The 12,421-nt window shown below is 42.0% G+C and overlaps 1 pseudogene; it reads right to left on the bottom strand.

The window, feature by feature from the left end:
- Nucleotides 1-2,994: 2,994 nt before the first annotated feature.
- Nucleotides 2,995-7,344, bottom strand: LOC120601923 (heterogeneous nuclear ribonucleoprotein A1-like; annotated as a pseudogene).
- Nucleotides 7,345-12,421: the final 5,077 nt, after the last annotated feature.

The following is a 12,421-nucleotide window of genomic DNA, read 5'->3' as shown; positions in this document are numbered from 1 at the left end:
CAAATAACTCTTTAAGGCTGTTATTTTCTTCTTATGGCTTAGAAATGAGTTAAAATTTTATCTGTAATGTCATAAGGTTGTATTTTTTAATAGACAGTTTCAAAGTTACACCATGCATTATCCCTTCCAAACGGTCACCAGTTTCTGAGGACCATTCTGTGCTTGAGACACTTGTAGAACTAACTCCACCTCTCGCTGGTCCCCTGAGCCTGCAGTGGAGTTTTTTCAGTTTACTCAGTGGTGGCAGATCTCTCTTATGAGGACATTTGGTAATAGAAACAGCCAAGACTAGTTCAGATCCCAGTCATACCCAATTAAATTGGGTGGGGTTGCTGAGCAAGTATTTTAGGTGTGATTTTTTTAAATAGTGTGATTTACTTTCTCACATGACCAGGAAATCCAAAAGCAGTTATAAATTCTGGTCAAAATATGTTTCAAATATTAGCTACCTATTTGGAATAAGAGCCTGACTTGCTAAGGAGACTATATTGGGACTGTATAAATATGGTGGAGCACATTCATCTACTTGTAAAAAGTTCTCGCCTTTTAGCACAGATCCTTCTCAGCTGTATGTGAGGTTAGGCTGTGTGTCTTCTGGTTCTCATCTCTTTATTTAACCAATGGAAACTGGTGAAAGAATGACTGAAAACATGGCTCAACACTGCACCGACATGTTCTAGAAAGAAGCATGATTCCTGAGGTGGTTCTTCCTCTGTCCAAAGGAAAAGCAGGACCAGTTTTCCTTCTTGGCCTTCTTCCAGTTCTTGGACTTCTACAGTAAAGAATTCTGCCCATGTCACCTTTTACATTTGGAGAGCATTCTGCCTGACAGCTGTCTTTGTGCTTGTTTGGTTTCATGATTACTTGGAGAAGAGTACTCTCCTATACCTTTTATTTAGGAGGTAAAAGTCAGTTAACAGTTAACCCATTTGCCATTTAGAAGAAAAAAAAGTACAACTCACTGCCACCGTTAGTTTAATTTTACATACACGTTTTTGAGGCTGAAGCAAATCTGACTGGTTTTCAATGTGAAAAGAAAATATAAAAACTGTTCTAGGAGATATTTCTAAACAGAACTAGTCTCTAGTCTTAATGTAACAGAAATGTATACATAAATCAGATTCATCAAATGAATCTTCAGCTAACGACTTCAAAAACAATGTCAACATCATGCGTAAGAATGATACATTTTCTAGGATTCGACATTTTCAGTAATTGAGAATTACTGTATTTTGTAAATGGAAATACCACTACTAAAAACAGAATGCTATAAATAGAATAATGTCATTTGTTTTCAAAAACTTAATATACTAGAGCGATGCAGAAATAATAATAAAAATAAGATAATTTTGTGGCAAACTTTTGAGATAAGGTTAGTACTGTAATCCGTGAATTATCTCAGGGTGAACACTGCAGCCACAACCACTGCCAGCAGATATTCTCGGGCAAACAGGAAATGGGTTACGGCAGTGTTAACTCATTTAGCGTCTTCCATCACAGAACCTCAGCGTTGGTAGGTCCTCCTGAGAATAAGAGGACTAGTCCAAGTAGACTTAAGAGTCCTCTTTGGTGTCCTGCCCTCTTCCAGTAATGGAGACTTCATTTCTGCAGTTTCTTCTGGGATTTCTCTTGAGAGGTGTTCTAGAAAACTCCTAACTCTTCAAGCAACTCCCATGGTTATAGGTGAGTCTTTCATGACCTCTTTCTCAGAAGTCTGGTGTCAGAATTCTCTCTCACTATCTGCTAATACCTTTGCTTTCACATTTCACTGAGAAGCATTTTGAATGGATCCATTGCAGCTCCAAGGAGACCAGGCATAGTCCCACCTTATGATATGTTCACTTGCTGTCTGTCACCTGTGCCTGGAATGCTCTTCTCCCACACTTCTACATGGTTCCCTCGGGCACTTTATTCACACCTTTGCCTTTCCAGATCAGTCTTCCGAAAAGTGTCCCCTCCTGTTCTACATCCTCCTTATGATGCTTTTATAGCACTTACCACCACATTCCTGTGTTATGTTCATCGCTGTAAGCTCTGGCCCCTCAGATACCTAAAATAGTGCCTGATATATATGGTAGGAGCTCATGGGTGAATGGCCACTTTCATTCACAGACCTTGTTGCTGCCTGATACACCTGCGGAAGTCCTCTTCATCCTCCCAACTCCAGACAGTTGAAAACCTCTTAATTCTTCTCCCTTCAATTACTCTTCAAAGGATATAACTGGAGGCTACCCAAACAGAAGGTGAAACTGGGCACTTTCTGGTGTCTGATGCAGCCGCACCCACTGCTGACTTGGCGCTGTCTGATTGGCCGTAGCTCAGGTAGGGCTGGGCCTTAACGTCTGGCAAGGTAGGTGCTTGCGACCTAAACTGGAACCTGCTTCCGTGGCATGTGCTTGTCTGGGCGGGGTGGTAGGGGCAAAAGCTCGTGTGGATAGGCATCATTTAGGGAGTTTTTTCTCACTTGCAGTTTTAATCTCGGAGTTTTGAAAATGGGGGAAATGGCCCCTGAAAGAGTGCAAACGTGGAGGGAAATATCCCTAAGTATTTCAGCAGCTGACGATTCTGGGCACCTCTCAGGCCCTTTCCCTACTGTTGCCTAAGTGATCATTGTCAAAATAGTTTTGCACTGGTCACAGCCACTCCCTTACAATCCTTTTGTGCCTCTTTCTCTTTGACCCCAAATAAAGATAGTAAAACTAGCATGTATTGAACCCTGACCAAGTGCCAAACATTTTATATTTATTGCTTCCTTGAAGCCTCATGACAACTTGATGAAATGATATTTTTAATCCCCATTTTGTTGATTGGGAAACCGAGGCTTAAAGATAGGGTAAGTGATGCGCCTTTGTAGTAAGTGATAGAGCCTCAGTCTACTGACCTTGAGGCTGTGCTCCCAAACCCTGCGCCTCCACCCACACCTTCCTCTGTAGCCCCATTTCCCCTTTGGCGCTCTACCACCCCGAATTTCTAGTTCCTCATATCCTCCCTGCTGTCTCTTGAAGCTTTTGCACAAAAACCGTACCCTTGGCTGGAAGTATTTTCTCCCGCCTCTCCATTTGATGGTCTCTACTTCTTCAGATCTCTGGGGGTTTTCCCCAGCCCCGTCCCTCCCTACCCTCGGAACTGCCTGCTCCCCCATTACCCTGTGAGCTTCTGGAGGGCAAGGTGTCGTTTGCCATCTCCAGCCTCTTGCACAGCCCCAGCACACAGGCGCTCGATCTCTACTTACCGAACAGATCATGACTCACCTGGGCACCTGTGGCACAGAGCTATCAAGCCAGCCCTCTGGAAGGTCATGAACAGGTGAGAGAGACAGACACATGGGTCAGAAACTGAGAAGCGGCAGACTGGCAAATTTTATGATACAGATAGAAGTACGGAGGGGATAAGGTTGAAAAGACAGGTTGGTTTGTTTGTTTGTTTTTACAAAATAAAAGTTGCAGCAAAGAGCAAAGAACAACATAACAAGCACACATATTTCCACCACCCAGCACTAACAAGGGTTTACATTTTTCAATTTGCTTCCAGTCATGTTTAGAAGAAAGAAAACATTACAGATATCACCAAAGTCCCAATAAACTGTCGGTCCCTGCTACATCCTCCTTCTCCGTTCTAGAGATGGTCACTATCAGAAGGTTAGTATTTGTCCCTCAATGCCCGTTCTCCTCTCTGTCTGTCTCCTTAAGCAACTTATAACTTTATTTTTATGATTTTTTAAAAGATAGGTTTATTCAGTGTCATAATTGGACTATGACATTTAGCAATCAACAGCCTGGGCGCAAAAATGTATATTAAAACCCTTTGTTGTAATGTTTTACACTTTGCACTTTACACAGAACAGAAGCTAAAATAACCCGTTGTATAATTAGTCAAAGTCCTTGAGTTTGTCACCCACACACATAAATATTGTCTGAAACATGTCTTCTTTACAGCAGCAAGGCCTTGCTGCCACTGTGCTTGGTTGAATTCACAAATCTATTATAACCTGTAGCTTCCCTGTCAGAGTTTCCCCTTTTATGGGTCCGGAATTTGACGTTGTAATCGCCAAAATCACTATAAATCTTTCCACTTCCAAAACTGCTTCCATCATTGTCAAATCCACCATAGCCATCTCCACTGCCACCATATCCACCACCACCACCACATCTTCCGCCAAAGTCACCTTGACCACTGCAGTTTCCTCCATGACTAAACTTGTCATTTCCACCAAAACTACCATCATGGCCACCACCAAAGTTTCCAGAACCACTTTGGCTGGTCGAAGCACTAGCCATCTCTTCCTTAGACTGGGCTTTCCTCGCGTTACAGTTGTGGCCATTCATTCATAGGATGGTATTTCTGAGTGAGTTTGTCTACAAGGTCACAGTCATCAAAGGTCACAAAAGCAAAGCCTCTCTTCTTGCTAGTCCCTCAGTCGGTCATGATTTCAGTCACTTCAGTTTTCCCATCCTGTTCAAAATCATCTCTTAGGTGACGGTTTTCCATGTCTTCTTCAGTGCCACCCACAAAAATCTTTCTCACAGTGAAGTGGGCACCAGGCCTTTGAGAATCTTGTCTTGAGGCAGCCATCTTTGGTTCCACAACTCTTCCGTCCACCTCGTGTGGCCTTGCATTCGTGGCTGCAGCCACTTCCTCCACGGTGGCATACATGCATGACAAACCCAGAGCCCCTGGAGCGCTTGGTGTTTGGCTCTTTTTACCACACAGTCCGTGAGCATTCGCCACGGCTCAGAATGGCTCCACAGACTCTCCTCAGTTGTTTCAAAGCTCAACCCTCCCATGAAAAGCTCCTGGGAAACCGAATGTGACAACAGTGGGCGGAGAGAATTGATGCTCACTCACCAGCATCCACAGGCAGAAAGAACATGAACCATACACAACAGGTCCTCAATTAACGTTTTGTTCAACATCATCTTCTTATGACATTAATGCGGGGGGTGGGGTAGGGAATCAGTTATGGCTGGGGCCACTGACTCTGTGGAGTTTTTATGTGCTCTCCATGTCTGTGCAGTTTTTCTCTAAGAACTCCGGTTTCCTCCCATATCCCAAAGATGTGCACATGAGGTGAATTGGCATGTCTACGTTGTCCCAGTATGAATGAGGGTGGGTGCGAGTGTGTGCACCCTGCAATGGAATGGCGTCCTGTCCAGGGTGGGTTCCCACCTTGCTTCTGAGCTGCCGAGATAGGCTCTGGCCACCTACAACCCCGAAGTGGAATAAGAGGTTGGAAAATAATGATCTTACTTGTTTTTATTCATCTTTCTTAAATGTATGAATAGCTCACATTTATTTCAATGTTTAATATTAGAAGTGTTTGGGGTCTTTATTTGGAAGTAGAGTGATGTTTTGTTTTGTTTTGTTTTGTTTTTTACCAGAAATATGCTGTAGGAACTTACTCTTTTGTTTATATCAATTAGCCTGTGGGAAAATGGGATTCATTATGTGTCATTTCACTTAAAGTCACAGTTTCCAAGAACTGATCAATGACATTCAGTGAGGCTGTAGAGTACTTAGTATGTATCATTTGGGATCTCAGTTATTTTCATTCAACATTTTGTTTTTGAGATTTGCTCAGGTTGATGACATATGTAGATTTCATTGCTATAGAATAGATCATCATAGAAAGATAATTGTAGACTCTTATCGCCCATAGGGATTTAGAAAGATGATGCAGTTTATTGGAGGAGACCTGGAATTGTCTGTAGATCTCTATTTCAGGAAAGCAAAGGCCAAAGTGGGTTCTCTGGGCAAAGGATTTTCCAGCTGAGGAGTATGAACATAAGCCCATCATTAGAGCAAAGATGTCAAAGTCTTGATTCCTCTTGTTGGCCTTGGAAGAAAAATAACTTTAGAAGCAGGAGACTACATCCTCATTTAGCAAATTGCCTTATTTCCCTGTGATGTTCCATTTGGCTTTGTTGACGTGGTACATCTGCCAACTCCAAAACTCAAAGGAAACTTTCTTTTAAAGAACTGGCCATCGCGAAATGTTAGTAAGATTCTTGGCAAGATTAAGTCAACTGTGAAATAAACATGAGCACGATCAAAAATTATACATTGTTAAAGAATGTAGATTAGGAAACTGAGGCTTAAAGAAAAAATGTAAAAATAGAATATAAACTGTTTATTCCTACATCCTAGGTACGAAATTTAAATTCGAAGTGCTTTCCTAGTGCATATTAGCGATCTATTGTTGCAATATTGCTACCTAACAAATCACCCCAGATTCAGTGGAGGACAATCGAGCATTTGTTTTCACACAAGCACATTTAAGGCTTCTGTTCTGATATCTCAAAATGCTCCACTGACCAAAGCAAGTCACATAGCCAAGTTCACATCGACAGTCCCAGCTCCCTGCTTGGCCTTCTGTAACACCACCCCCGTGGAGAGGTTGAAGTTGCCTCATTACAGCCTGCCAAAGGAGAGGTCTAGGCTCCCCATTTCAGCTTTTGCTGGTGGGGGTGGCGCCAAAGTTTTTTCTGAGATGTTTGGCTAGGGTAGGGTGGTTATTGTCTAAAAGCTTTCTGTCTTGCTAGCTTTCCCCTTTTCCAGTCTTTTGGCTGGAGAGAGCAGGCTTTTGTCGTTGTTTTTCCTGTGCCCATTAGCATTTTCTGGTTGCCAGCTTTCTTGGGTCCACATCTGGGATGGATGAAGCAAAAAGAAAACCCAGGGAACTCTCTGCTGTGTCGTTCCTTATGCTCTGATGAGCCACCTAGCCACTCTGCCTCTGTTCAGCTTTCAGAGTCTTCTTATGTTTTATAAATAATGCCCAGATATTTTACTGCACAAAGCGAAAAGACCAGAGAAAAGTACATCTACTTTATCTCCTCAGAAGTGGAAGTTTGAGCATAAGATTTTCATTCACAGAGCCAATCGTGTCGCTTCCCTGCTCCACATACTTCAGTATATTAAGACAAACCCGAAATTCCTGCCCCATTTGCCCCCTTGCTGTCCTCTCACCAGCCTCATCTCGGCTCCTCTCTCCTCCTCTCCCAAGGTACGTTTCAGTTCCTCAAACAATGCTGAAGGGTTTGCACTGGCTGTTCACTCTGCATGGAACAGAATTTCCTCCACAGTCTTCCTGCTTCCCCTACTTCCTGCTTCCCCTACTTCTCCACTCTTTCAGAGTCTATATAGTTTCCTGCTGCTGCTGTCACAAATTACCACAAATTTGGCGGCCTAAAACATTACAGATTTATTATCTAACACTTCTGGAGTTTGGAAGTCCAAAATGGGCCTCTCTGGGCTGAAATGAAGATGCCAGCAGAACTTCATTCCTTCTGGAGGCTCTAGAGGAAAATCAGTTTCTTCACCTTTTCCAGGATCTAGAGGCTGTCGCATTCCTCGGCTCTTGACTCTCTTCCAGCTTCAAAGCCAGCAATGGCTGCTTGAATCATTCTCATGTTTCATCCCTGACTCTCCTACCTCCCCTTTCCACATTTAAGACTGCTGTGATTACATCGGGCCCACCTGGATAATCTTAATCCTGGTCGCAACCTTAATTCCCCTTCTCATGTAACAACCTATTCATGGGTTCTGAGGATTAGGATGTGGACATCTTGGTTGGGGGTGAAGAGACCTAGCACAAGGTTTCATTGCAAATCACCTCCTCTGGGAGCCTTCAGTACCAGTCACTGCTGCCAACCCAAATTAAGGAAGCTGCAGTACTTCTGAGTGCGCTTCTTAATATCTAACAGCATTAACCATACGTAAAGTTAATCATGTTACATGTGGTATATAATTTTTGGAATTGGTTACAACGCTTAGGTTGTATAACCACTTGTCTTCAGACTGTAGCTAATAACTTTAAAAGCTACACGGTGCCTTACATTTTTTAATAATGATTTTCCTTTATGCAACAAACATCATAGGATACAACAAATATTTTCGTTGGGGGGTATTGAAGCCTAAAAACACAGATGAAGAAACACCTCTCTCCGATGTCTTCTCACGCTAGAATATAAGCTTCATGAAGGCAAAGATGCCCACCCCTATGCCCAGCACAGAGATCCTACAAATACATACTCACTGAGTGAATGAACATGCCCACCCAGATCCTGCCATAAATGTTACAGCAGTAGTAGTTACTTCTTTTGAAATGGGATCTTTTCTGAGTCTCTCATCTTGTAGTACTGCTATTCACCAAATTTCTCGTATAATCCTAAAAGTCATTTTGAAGCCACTGTGTTTCTAGCCAATGAGAAGGGATGTTGGGTTCTGTAAAGTGAGGCTAGAGAACGTTAGCCAGCCTCCACGGCTGGACCCTCCAAGGCCACATAGCCCTCCATGTGATGACTGCCTCCACCCTAGAACCAGGCTAGTGACCGTCTGCCTCTAAATTTCCTTTTACATTGACAACTATTCTAGAACATATTGTCCTGTAGGCAGTAATTGATGTATATCTACCTCCTAGAAAACTTGGGACCACAACTGGGATACCTGGGTCTAACTATGGGCCTAGTATGAAGGAGACTCTCAGCAATGCTTGTTGAAGGCTAATCTCCTTTTTTTGTACTTTTCCAGGACACCTAAGATGCTTTTCTTTGTTTCTAGCACCAAACTGTCCTCCTGTCTCCTTCTCCATGTCCTGTTTGAACCCCAAATCTAACTCATGATTGATGTCCTCCATTTTTAAAATTGAGCTGACATTCATATAACATAAAATTAACCTTTTTTTGGTGAAAGAATAAAAATATTTTTATTTCCTTTTTTGATTTCCATTGTATTTTTATTGTGGTAATATATATATATATATCACATGAAATTTACCATTGTAATCATTGTGAGTATATAATTCAGTGACATAAAGTACATTCACAAGGTTGTACAGCCATCATTACCTCTATTTCCAAAAATTTTAATCGTCCCAAACAAAAACTCTACAACTATTAAGCAAAACTTCTGTTCCATCCTCCTGCGCTCCCAGCTTCTGGTAACCCCTATTTTACTTTCTGTCTCTATGAATTTGCTTATTCTAGGTGCTTCATAAGAATGGAATCACACGACATGTGTCCTTCGTGTCTGGTTTATTTCACTTAGCATGATGTCTTCTTCAAGGTTTATCTATGTTGTAGCATGTGTCAGCATTTCCTTCCTTTTAAAGGGGGAATAACATTCCATTGTACATGCAGACCTTATTTTGTTTATCCGTCTCTCTGTTGATAGACACTGGGTTGTTTCCACCTCTTGAATGTTGTGACTAGTGCTTCAGTGAAGACCACATACAAGTACCTGCTTTCAGTTACTTTGGGTAGATGCTTAGGAGTGGAATTGTTGGATCATAAGATACATTCTGTGTTTAGCTTTCTGAGGAGCTGCACACCGGTTTCTACGGTGGCTGCACCGTTACTTTCCCACCAACATTGTACAAGGGCTCCAATTTCTCCATCCTAACACTTGTTCTTTTCTTTTCTTTTCTTTTAATTATAACTATCCTAATGGGTGTGAAGTGGTGTTCAAGTCCTTTGCCCATTTATAAATTGGATTGTTTTTTGTGTTGTTAAAATTAACCATTTTAAAGTGAACAATTCAGTGGCATATAGTATAATCACAGTGTTGAACAACCATCTCTATCTTGTTTAAGAATGTTATTATCACCCCCAAAAAAAATTCTGTTGTGCCCATGAAACGGTTACTAATGTTGCCCCATTAAAACAGATGGACAAACAGGTTTTGAGACATTAAGCAACGGTTCAAGGTCGCACTGTGTTTGGACCAAACTGTGTCCCCACCAAAGCTTGTATGTTGAAGTTCTAACCTCCAGAATCTTCAGAGTCTGACTGTATTTAGAGAGAGGGTCTTTAAGAGGTCATTAACTTAAAACGAGATGGTTTGGGTGAGCTCTAATCTAATACAACTGGTGTCCTTAGAGGAAATTTGGACAGACAAAAAAACACCAGAGATGTGCACGTGCAGATGAAAAACCGTGTGAGGGTGCAGTTAGAAGGCAGCCATCTGCAAGCCCAGGAGAGAGGCTGCAGAAGAAAGCAAACCTGCTGACAACTTGATCTTTGACTTCTGTCCTCTGGGGAACTGTGGGAAAATTACTTTCTGTTGTTTCAGCCAGCCAGTCTATGGCGTTTTGTTATGGCAGCTCTAGCAAACTAATACATACCACTTATAAGAGGCACAGCCACGACTCAGACACTCCCAAAGCCCAAGCTTCTCTTATTGCATCAGGAATGATGGTGTACCCTCCCCATCACCACCCGGGGCTGACCTGACCAGTAGGCACATTAGGAAAAATGCTAGCGGCCATGCTATTGCTAGAGTCACACAGCAATGTCTTAATTTTAATTTACTTCAAGTAAGAAAAAATTAATATAATAATGAACCAGGCCTGGATTCTATTATCTTTATATCAACACTATTATAAAATATAATTTTTAATACTTTTTTTTATGGAGAAAGGGATCCATTAATGTTAACGTGCCTAGGGCCCACAAAAGCCATAACACAGCTCTGCCACCACCATCCACAGTGTGCACGACTTCTTTGCAAACTGAAAGTTGAATCACAGGGGATTGCGAGCTGGTTCTTAAATCCTAGGCTAATCCTGCCCCCTCGTGGCAGCAGGGAAATTTCAGAAGATGTTAATGCCCAGTAGCTGCTGGATAATTCGCACCTACCAGGGTGCTTTGAAAATGTACTGCATCATATCATCTTCACAGTTCCGTGAGGTAAGCGGCATCTGATGTCCAGATAAATCATCGAGGATCAGAGTGGTTCAGTCATTTAACCAGGGTTACATTACTAGTTAGTGGAAAGTTGGTTGCAATCCCTGCCTGGGACTACAGAGAATCCTGTTTATCTGGATTATTCATTGTCGAGATGGGAGCCTCAGGCAGATGAGAATTACATTAATAGTCCAGAGTTTCCAGTTTGGAGACAAAGCAGAACCTGTGGTGAGTTTTACATAGTCAGCATAGTCTATCGATCTGCATTTATTTAGAGCCAGAGACTGTGCTGAGGGAACTGTGATGGGGATTGTTTCTAAATGTAACTTAAGTTATCAGAGTCATCTAAGGAGGTTACATTTTCAAAGTAGAGAAGAGATCTGACTTTGATGCCTCATTCACAGCTCTTTGGAATCACATGTCAAACTGTCTATAGTAATAAGTATTCAAGTATTAAGTGTGCACAGGGAAAATGAATAGCTTTGTCACACACACACACACACACACACACACACACACACACACACACACACACACACACACACAGTGCTGATGGTTTCTCCACTCGCACACACACCACCAGCCTCTCTGAAAGAAAGGCACTGGGTGCTTTGACCCTCCTGGCTGTAGGAGTGGGTAGCAAGGACAAGTGTTGATGGGTAGAGAGCTTATTTTAAAGTTTGGGACTTTTTAAAGCCATTCAGTTATCCATTTCTTCTCCCATAAGCTTGGAAAAATAGGTTCTCTCTAACCCATCTATATTACAACGGATTGATATTTTCAGGGGTTATCGATGGCAACTGGAAGGGCTAGAATTTGGTTACTGTTGTCCAAGAGTCATCCAGGAGCTACTTTGGGGTAAGGTCTTCACTTTGGCTGCATCATGCAAACTGCACATACCTGTTTCAGGTAAATAAGCTACCACCATTTATAAGTTGCTCCTCTACTCCTATTGTACAAAGACAGCTTCTCCTGGGCCAATGAAGGTGGTCATGATCCTGCAGTGAACTTGGCCCCATTGCCTACATTTATTTATCTGCCTACAGGTCATGCACCACATTTAGGTCTGCAGCATAGCTTTGGAAGAACTTAGTAACGTTCTCTGAGAGCCCAGGGGCTGGAGGTGAAAGCTCATGACCCTGCCTGCCCTTCTTACGGTCTTTATGGATGTTTGCTTCTAACACTGCATCTTTCTTTTTTATCCCCACTTCTCTCCCTCCCTCTCTTTGTCCAACCCCTCTCCTTTATCTCCTTTGAAAAGACACAACTCAGAACTTATTTGATATTTGAAAATTTTATGAAAGAGAGTCCCAAATCAGACACATATTGTCTTAAAACCATAGAACTTCATAGCTGGAAGGAGGCATTAAAGATTTTATACATAAAGATTTTATACACATACAAACATATATACATATATGTATATATTCTTAAAACTTAAGAGGGTTAGAATACATGTGTATCCATTCTTAAAATGTAAGAAGGTTGTATATTGGTGTCTTATTTTTTATTGTTGTTCACTCTTGAAGTGAGTTGTAATGATTACCCTCCTCTGCAAAATTGTGCTAAGATTTCTATAGGAAGTTTCTGAGGCTATGACCTACGGATATGAGTGTCCGATTAGTGATTCTGCTGGAAACTATGACCTCTGCTTCTCTGGATTGGCTAGGTACTTACTTGACCCCTTGCAGCCTCTGAACTCATCAGCAAGCCTTCCCTGGCATTTTCCACAAGGATGTCCA

Source organism: Pteropus medius, unplaced genomic scaffold (genome assembly GCF_902729225.1).
Source record: "Pteropus medius unplaced genomic scaffold, Ma_sr-lr_union100, whole genome shotgun sequence".
Lineage (NCBI taxonomy): Eukaryota > Metazoa > Chordata > Mammalia > Chiroptera > Pteropodidae > Pteropus > Pteropus medius.
This window is presented reverse-complemented; position numbering and strand designations above follow the sequence as displayed.